Source organism: Belonocnema kinseyi, chromosome 7 (genome assembly GCF_010883055.1).
Source record: "Belonocnema kinseyi isolate 2016_QV_RU_SX_M_011 chromosome 7, B_treatae_v1, whole genome shotgun sequence".
NCBI classification, from domain to species: Eukaryota; Metazoa; Arthropoda; class Insecta; order Hymenoptera; family Cynipidae; genus Belonocnema; species Belonocnema kinseyi.
The window spans coordinates 115,180,356-115,188,991 of record NC_046663.1 but is presented as its reverse complement, the minus strand read 5'-3'; the positions used below and the strand labels follow the sequence as shown (position 1 = coordinate 115,188,991).

The 8,636-nt window shown below is 38.0% G+C and overlaps 1 protein-coding gene across 1 annotated transcript in view; it reads left to right on the top strand.

Annotated features, from left to right (window-relative positions):
• Positions 1-8,636, top strand: part of LOC117176292 (b(0,+)-type amino acid transporter 1-like) — a 140,008-nt gene that overhangs the window by 72,309 nt on the left and 59,063 nt on the right. The window lies entirely within an intron of this gene.

The following is an 8,636-nucleotide window of genomic DNA, read 5'->3' as shown; positions in this document are numbered from 1 at the left end:
CCTTTGGGTGGACGGAGCAACTGAATCACGACTTGCTAGATTGCTACGATGCGAGTGTGGCCCGTGAACGGGGTTACATGGCACGGCTGCATGCTCTGTGGCATGAGAAACACCCGTAGCTATCGCACTTTTCCCAGCAACGTCTGCGAAACCATGCTAAACTACTCCGTAAAAGGGGCTATGTAAGCGGAACGCCTACTCTACCACAGCTAGAACAAGCCAGCAACAGAGAAAGAGAGGCGACACTAAGACCAACCGCGGGCAGGCATCCAATAGATGAAGAACAATGCTTTATGACCCGGAGAAACATCAACACTAAGATTTCTCTCAAGCCTAAAGATCTGGCTGAAATGAATGACGAGCTTCGTGGACATTTTTCCGGTGAATCCGACCTCTGGGCTATCAATTATTGTGTGTATAATGCAGCGAGAGCTTTGGCCGATGCGAACCGTAAAACAAAACCAACGGCTGATCATCAGACCAAAAGACGAATGCATCAACTTGCCATAAAGATAGGCTGGTCAAGACAGTACGCATCCCGCATTCAATGTGAGATTAACTACATCATATCCGGCAGGAATTTTACCGCCAAGGTTCGAAAGTTCGCGCGCGAATTCCGGACCCGTTATCACACACTGAACAAGTCAAAGCTGCTGACCAGCAGGCAGCATATTGTTGAGAGAATACGTATACTATCTGACGCTAAGAGAAGTCTAGAGCGGAGGGAGAGGTGGGTCAGAGAAAATCAATAGGAAGAAGATTTCTTTAACCCATCAGCATTTGGCCCGTATTTTCACCTCATATTTGAAGTCGGAAGAGCCGATTCCAGAAAGGTTGGTGGAAGGGCGCACAATACTCCTGCCGAAAATAGGCAACTTAGCTGACCCGAAGAACTACAGGCCAATAACTTGTCTGAACACGCTTTATAAGATCTATGCTGAAAACAGAGAGCAAATGCATCTAGCTCTGGGGATTGTCGAACAATATACTAAGGAAATTGGAATGGAATTTGGGTTATACAAATGCGCCAAGGTTTATTTGAAGCTAGGAAAACTTAATGGCATCCCTGAAGATCCTGATCTCGTTGATACAAGCGCCATACCTTCGCGCTGGAGAGACTTATACATACCTGAGCGTGCCATAGAGCCGCATTCAGGATGTGACATCTATAATGTATACTCTCCGAAGCAGATACAAACGTCTCATCCGACAGATTTGGTCTTCCGAACTGTCGGCGAGAAACAAAGTACCTGCAACGAACATGCTTGCCGTCTCGGTACTACTCTATTCATTTGGAGTAGTTCCATGGACGAAAAACGAGCTCAGACCTCTTGATATCGGGACAAGAAAGGTTATGCGCATGAACAAAAGCATGCATCTTAAGTCTTCCGTACCGCGACTGTACATCTCACGCCGTCAAGGGAGTCGCGGAATATTGAGTCTTGAATGTCTTCACAACAGGATTATTCTGGGTACAGCACATAGAGTTGCAAATGGAAGAGACCCTCTTCTTAAAATTGTCAGGAATCACGAAGAAGTGGGCAAAGGAGCATTTCTGTACAAAGCATCGGAGGAGGCTGCTGAAACACTCGGACTTGACTTCAGTATTAGGGGTGAGCAAAATGCATCAAATCTTATCTATCTCGAGTACTCACTCCTGAAAGCCCGGATTAAGAAAGCGCAAGAGAAAAACTTTTGTGAACAGCTCCTCGATAAGAGGATGCACGGTATCTTCCACCGAAATGTGAAGGAACAGTCAATGTCTTGTGAGCTAACGTTTGCTTTCCTTAAATCGCCTGGATTGAAGTCTGGTACAGAGGGTTTCATTTTTGCATGCCAAGACGGTGTCATTTCCACCTTAGCATACCGTCGCCACATTTTGAGCAAAGACATTCCCGATGATAGCTGCAGGGAGTGCCATGCACACCCCGAGCTTTTAGCTAATATACTATCTAGTTGTCCAACTCACGCGGGAACGACCTACATTGAAAGGCACAATGCGGCACTAAGAGTGCTTTATTACCATCTCTGTCACTCCTACGGCATTCACCTTAATATCGCTCCTCGAAATGCTCCTAGGGAAATTGAGTAAATTGTCGAGAATGGGAAGTGCCGCATATACTGGAACTTTATATTCTCGACAATTGTTTCTGTTGCTCACTCGAGGCCTCACATGGTTCTTCTTGACTTCGAGAAGCGAACCATGTTCGTTATCGAATTTTCGGCACCAGCTGATAAAAGCATCATAGCCAAGGAGAATGAAAAGAAAGAGAGGTATCGAGACCTTATAAGGGAGTTACAGCGATTGTACCCGGACTATTCTGTTAAACTGATCGTCCTTATCATCGGTGCTCTTGGAGGTGCCAAGCTTTCACTTGCTAATGGCCTAAAAAGCATCCCTGCGTGTCAACAATATGCTAGAACACTTGCGGGAAAATGCATAAGGCGGTTGTCCTTGGGTCGCTCCGTGTTCTTAGGGCGCACGAGGCTTTTGCTGGATCGTCGTATTGATTCCTTTACAGACTGTAATCACCTATCTCACGGTTGTGAGACGTGGTTGTGGCTGAAATTTTATCGTTATTTCGCTGGAAGCGGGTGCAATTTTTCAGATTAGCACCCGCTCCCGGCGAAATCCTGCGGTTGTCCTTATGACAAATTTTTAATTCTATATATATATGATAATATAATTATTATATGATAATTATAAAATATTGTATCAATATTAATGACTAGCTGACTAACTTTGAATAAAATACATAAATTTTTCGAAAATATTAAATTTTTTTTAACAAAATAGTTAATTTTTTTAACAAAAAGTTAAATCATCAACAAACAAACAAAAATGTTAGCAAAGTAGTTCCACTTTCAACCTGAAAAATTGAAAAAAAATCGGTAAGATTCTTTAAAATATTTCAAATCCTTTAAAATCTCTTGAAACTTTTCAAAGCTCTTGAAAATTCTTTGCAATTTTTAAAATACCCTAAAATATTTCAAATCCTTTAAAATCTTGTACTAACCCTAGTAAAAATGCCTAATTGAATCCAAATAGAAATCGAGTAGAATATAGCTTCTATCAGGTACTATTACTTTCGAAAGTGGGTTTTGTTCCTGATTCTATCTGGTGTCCTATTAGCTAATTGTAAACTTTCGAATTGGATCTTATTAGGATTTAATGTATCTGTATTCGGCACTCATGCCTATTAGCTATTGGTTTCTAAGTGGAACCTATGTGGAACCTAACCGGATTTGAATTCGGTTTTCGTGAGGTTTTTATTTGGTAATTTTGATATTTCTAATTGGCTCTTATTAGGATCTTGTGTAGTTGTATTCTAGAAATCCCTATTAGAATCGAAATAGATTCTAATAGGATATGGTTTCTATCAGGGCCTATTACTTTTGAAAGTGTGTTTTGTTCCCGGTTCAATATAGTTTCTATTAGGTAATTGTGAACTTTCTAATTGGGTCTTATTAGAATCTAAAATGTTTTGTATTCAGTCCGATTGGTGAACGAAAAAAAAATATTGCTTAACTTATTGTAATATAGTCTTCTTTTTTATAGTTTTTGAGTACACAATTCGGAAATGCGGTGTTTACAGATATAATCGCACGCTTAAACGCTTTAAAAAATCGCACTCACTGAGGATTCGAACCCTACCTATACTAACTAAACTTGTATTATACCGCGCGCTTCAAATTAGCCATTCAAATTCCTAATAGTACCCGCTAGAGCAGCAGTTTGGACCTTATGTCATTCGTGAAAAAGCAGAACCTAACAGATTCCCTTCACGGCCACTTGCAATGCAGACCTTTGAATTATAGTTCGATAAATTGAATTCTACTTCACCATTAAAATCCTCATAGATCCACATAGAGAAGCATCTTGTAATTCGTTATATTTCCATTCATGTTTTAAAAGCACATCAGTGCCTAATAAAGCCTATTAAAAAAAAATTCAAGTGAATTTTAGTCCCAGTAGCCGTTTAAATGTCGAATACAAGCCACTAGAACCCAAATTCAAATAAAGAGGCTCTTAAGAACCAATTAAGACCACATGAACACAATCTACATCCTATATGGTTTTAAACAGTTTATTTTGATAACCTATTAGGCATTTTCACTAGGGAAATTATTGAAATCATTAGAAAATTTCTTTGAATCTATTAAAATATCCTAAGATATATCAAATCCTTCAAAATCTCATATTATGTTACTGTAATCAATTGATGATTCCTCGGAACCTTTTAAAATACTCTCAAATATTTCGAAACTTCGAAATTCTTTTGAAACACATTGACACCTTTTAAAGATTTTTAAAGTACTTTAAAATTATTTTAAATAACTCTGCTAAAATTGTTAAAATTCTTTAAAATTCCTTTAAATTATGGAAATAAATTGAAAATTCATTAACATCCTAAACATCCTCCAATATTTAAAATCCTTTAAAATCTTTTGAAATCTCTTGAAAATTTGCAAAAGTCTTTAAAATTTCTTAAAATTTTAAAAATACCCTAAAATATTTTAAATCTTTTACAATCTCATACTACATTATTGAAATCAACTAAAATTTCCTTGTAATCGATTAAAATATCCTAAAATATACTAAATCTTTCAAAATCTCATATTAAATTAACGTAATGAATTGAAGATTCCTTGGAACATTTTAAAATACTCTTAAATACTGCAACACCTACAAAATATTTTCACATACCTTAACCCTTATTTTTAAAAAATTTAAAGTACTTTTTCAAATTCTTTGTAATTCCTTAAAATTATAAAAATAAGATGAAAATTCCTTGACATTTTTTGAAACATCCTCAAATCCCTTAAAATCTTATTCTAAATTATTGAGGTCAATTGAAAATTCCTTGGAATCGTTTCAAATATCCTGAAATATTTCAAATCCTTTAAAATATAATATTAAATTACTTTAATCAATTTAAAACTCCTTGGAATCATTTAAAATTCTCTCAAAATTTTCAAATCTTTTGAAATACCTGAAACATTTTTTAAATATTTCTAGGGTACTTTCGATTTTTATTTAATAATCCTTCCAAAATTTCTTAATTCTTTGAAATTCCTGTGAATTATAAAAATAAATTGAAAATTCTTTGAAATCTTGTAAAACATCCTCAAATATTTAAAATTCCTCAAAATCTTTTTATATTTCTTGAATTTTTTTAAAGCTCTTGAAAATTCTTCGAAATTTTAAAAATACCCTAAAATATTTTAAATCTTTTAAAATATCCTCAAATATTTAAAATCCTTAAAAATCTTTTGAAATCTCTTAAAATTTTGTAAAGCTTCAGATTGAAATTTAGAAAAGAGAAACATTTCAAAACGTTAGATACTGAAATGTTAGCAGATTAAAGTTTTGAAAATGGGATCAATAAAGATTCAAAGCTTTCGAAATTTAATATTCAAAAATTTTCAACTATGAAATGTGAATAATTTTCAACTCAATGGGATTCAAGTCGATAAAATTTGAATTGTAAACTTCGAAGTTTATTTACAAAAAGTCAGTAATCATAAATAAATTGAAGGTGTTCAAAATTTAAAAGTATGTTTTTCAAAAAAATATATATAATTTCATAATTATGTACAAAAAATGTTTCAGAGACAGTTAAACTTTAACTTGAGTAATTTCTATTAAAACTTTAATAGGCTTCCGTTTCCGGTACCGATCACGAAAGAACTCTGTTTGTCAAGTGGTGTGTTTTTGGCTTTGGTGAAGAAAATAAGGGTGAGTGGATGCAGAAAAGGCAGAAAGTGCGGAGATCGAGTGTAAAGGAAGAAGGGTGAGTGAAGGCAAAGGTGTGAAGGGTGAAAGTGAGTGATTTGAAGTGAAAATTTTGAGCGTGTGAAGTTTTTGAGGTTAGGAGTGAAAAAATAGTTGCTTGGTCAGGGGGGCAAGAGGTAGGAAATAGAGGCAGGAAACTTCACGGAGCTTTGGGTAAGGTAGGATGCCGACGACGCGAAGTTCACAAACTGGCGCCAGAGAGCAACAGTTACTGGACGATCGCACCAGAGATGAAACCGTAGTGGCTGAAACAGCTGACGTTGCTGAAAGCATTGAAAGTGGGGGGATGGGTGACGTTGATTGCAGTGACAGCAGCGGTGATGAAAGTGCCTAGAATTCGACCCGGGTGGAGAGGGAGCGGACTTAGGTACGTGTTAGCAACGGGGAAGGCCCTCAAATGTACAGCGCCTCAACAAGCTATGCAACGCGGGTTCGAACAGAAGTCTGGACGAATGGCAAAAAAAGACAAGCGCGACTAGCAGTGAAGGGGAGGAAAAAAGGAAAAGAGTGGCAGGGGAAGATGAGGTAGAAAGGGACCAGGAGAACAAGAGAGTTAGAATTAAAAGGAAAACACCAGTGAGAGGGGGGGGGGATGTTTGAAAAATTGGAAGCTCTCATTAAAGGGCTTAGAGAGGAAACAAGAAAGAGGTTAGATGACATGAATAGGGATATGAATAGGCAGGGAAACGATGAGGAAAATTAACATAGTAGTCAAGAGGTTGAAAGTGGAGAGTGAAACAGGAGAAGTGGAAATAACAAATCTTTTTCGAGATATTAGAGTGCAGGTAAGGGTAGAAGGAGTCAAAAGAATGGGAGGGACAAAGGAAGGAAAACATGGAATGTTTCTAGTAAAAGTGGGGAGTGAGAAGGAGAAAAAGAAAATTATGAAAAGAAAAAAATTATTGAGAGGAAGAAGGGAAAGAATTGAAGAAGATCTGACATGGAGGTAGAGGCAAAGGAGATGGCAAATAGAGCAGAGGGCTTGGGTAGAGAGGAAAAGGGGCCATATGGTGTGGATAGAGAGAGACAGGTTATGGATAAATGGGGAGGAATGGTGCAGGGATGAAGAATTAGAAGAATTGAGAAAAAAAAGAAAAAGTCTTAAGAAAGTTAGGGGGGAGGGAGACGAAAAAGAGTCTAGAAATAAATCAGAGGGGTTTCCAAACGGCAAAGGGGAAACAAATTGAAAAGGAAAGAAGAGGGAGGGGAAGAGAGAAACGTGAAAATAGCTTTCTGGAATGTCTCAGGTTTGAAGAACAAGAATAAAGGATTTTGGGAGGAGTTAGAAGAGTGAGATGTGATTATGATAAGTGAAACTTGGGCAGATGAGAAGGACTGGAAGGAAATAGAAAAGCTGCTACCGAAAGGTTATGTATGGACAATGTAAGAAGCAAGAAAAGAACACGTTAAAGGGAGAGGGATAGGCGACATGGTGTCAGGGGTGAAAAAAGAATTAGCAGTAAAATGAAGAAAAGATAGGAACATGGAGGAAAAGGATGAAACAATGATAAGAAAAATTATAATTGGGAAAGTAGAAATAGCGGTGGTGTGTGTATACAGAAGAAGAGGGGAAGAGGAAGGCTGGAGGGTAATAAGGAGGTGGATGGAGGAAAAGAAGGAAGAATTGGTTTTAATAGGAGGGGACTTAAATGTATGGACTGGCGAATAAGGGGGAGGGTTATGGGATGAAAAAAAGGAGGCATTTATAAGGAACTTCAAACATAGAGAGACGGACAGGTAGGGGAGGAAGTTACTAGACATGATAGGAGAAACAGGATGGTTTATATGCAATGGCAATATGAAAGGAGATGAGGAATGGGGGATCACATTCATAGGAAAGGGAGCAACAGTAATAGACTACATCTTGGCTGCAGAAAGAATGCGGCATATGATAGGGAGTATAAAGGTAGGGAATGAGATAGGTTCTGAGCACTTCCCGGTCATAGTTACACTAAGAACAGGCGTCAGTAAGCGCGGCAGTGGGAGAAAGGAAAAAGGGTGCGAACGAAACACGAAAATGGGAATCTGGGGGGTAGATAAATTAAAGGAGTTTAAACGAAAGATGGAAAAGGAGAAGGTTAGGTATGAAAAAGAGGAGGGATTAGACTCGTTAATTGAAAGGTTGAAGGGGTCCATTGAAAAGGTAAAGGATGAGCTGGGTACTAATGAAGAAAGAGTAGGGGGAAAGAGAGGCTGGTGGGACGAGGAATGCTGGGAGAGTAAAGAGAGAATAAAAGAGTATGTGAGCAAATAGAGAAGAGGAGAAATGGAGAAGGAGGAGTATAACAGGAGGAAAAAAGAACATAAGAAGATGCTGGAAATAAAAAGACACAGGAGAAAGAAAGAATATAAATCAGAGGTAGAAAAAGCGATCAAAGAAGGTAGGGTGTTGGATGTGATAAATAGGGATAGAGGGGAAAGGAAGGACGTTAACGAAGAAATAGAAATGGAGGAATGGACGGATTATTTTAAGGGTCTATTAGGGGAGAGCAAAATAAGATCAAAGGGGAAAAGTGTAGGATAGTCCAAGGAGAAATGGAAGAAGGGAACGAGATAACAAGAGAAGAAGTGGATGAGGTAATAAATAGGTTAAAAAGAAACAAGGCGACGGGAGAAGATGGGATGGAGAGCGAAGCGATGAAGTTTGGAAGAGAAGGGATTAGGGATGGAATGTGGAAGATCTGCAACAAGGTATGGAAAGGGGAAGGTTGGCCGGAAGAGTGGACGACGGGACTGCTGGTACCGCTTGTTAAGAAAGGGGAAGGAAAGAAGGTAGAGGAATACAGAGGGATCACTCTCATGTCAGTCGGCTATAAAATATATGCAGAAATCTTAAGAA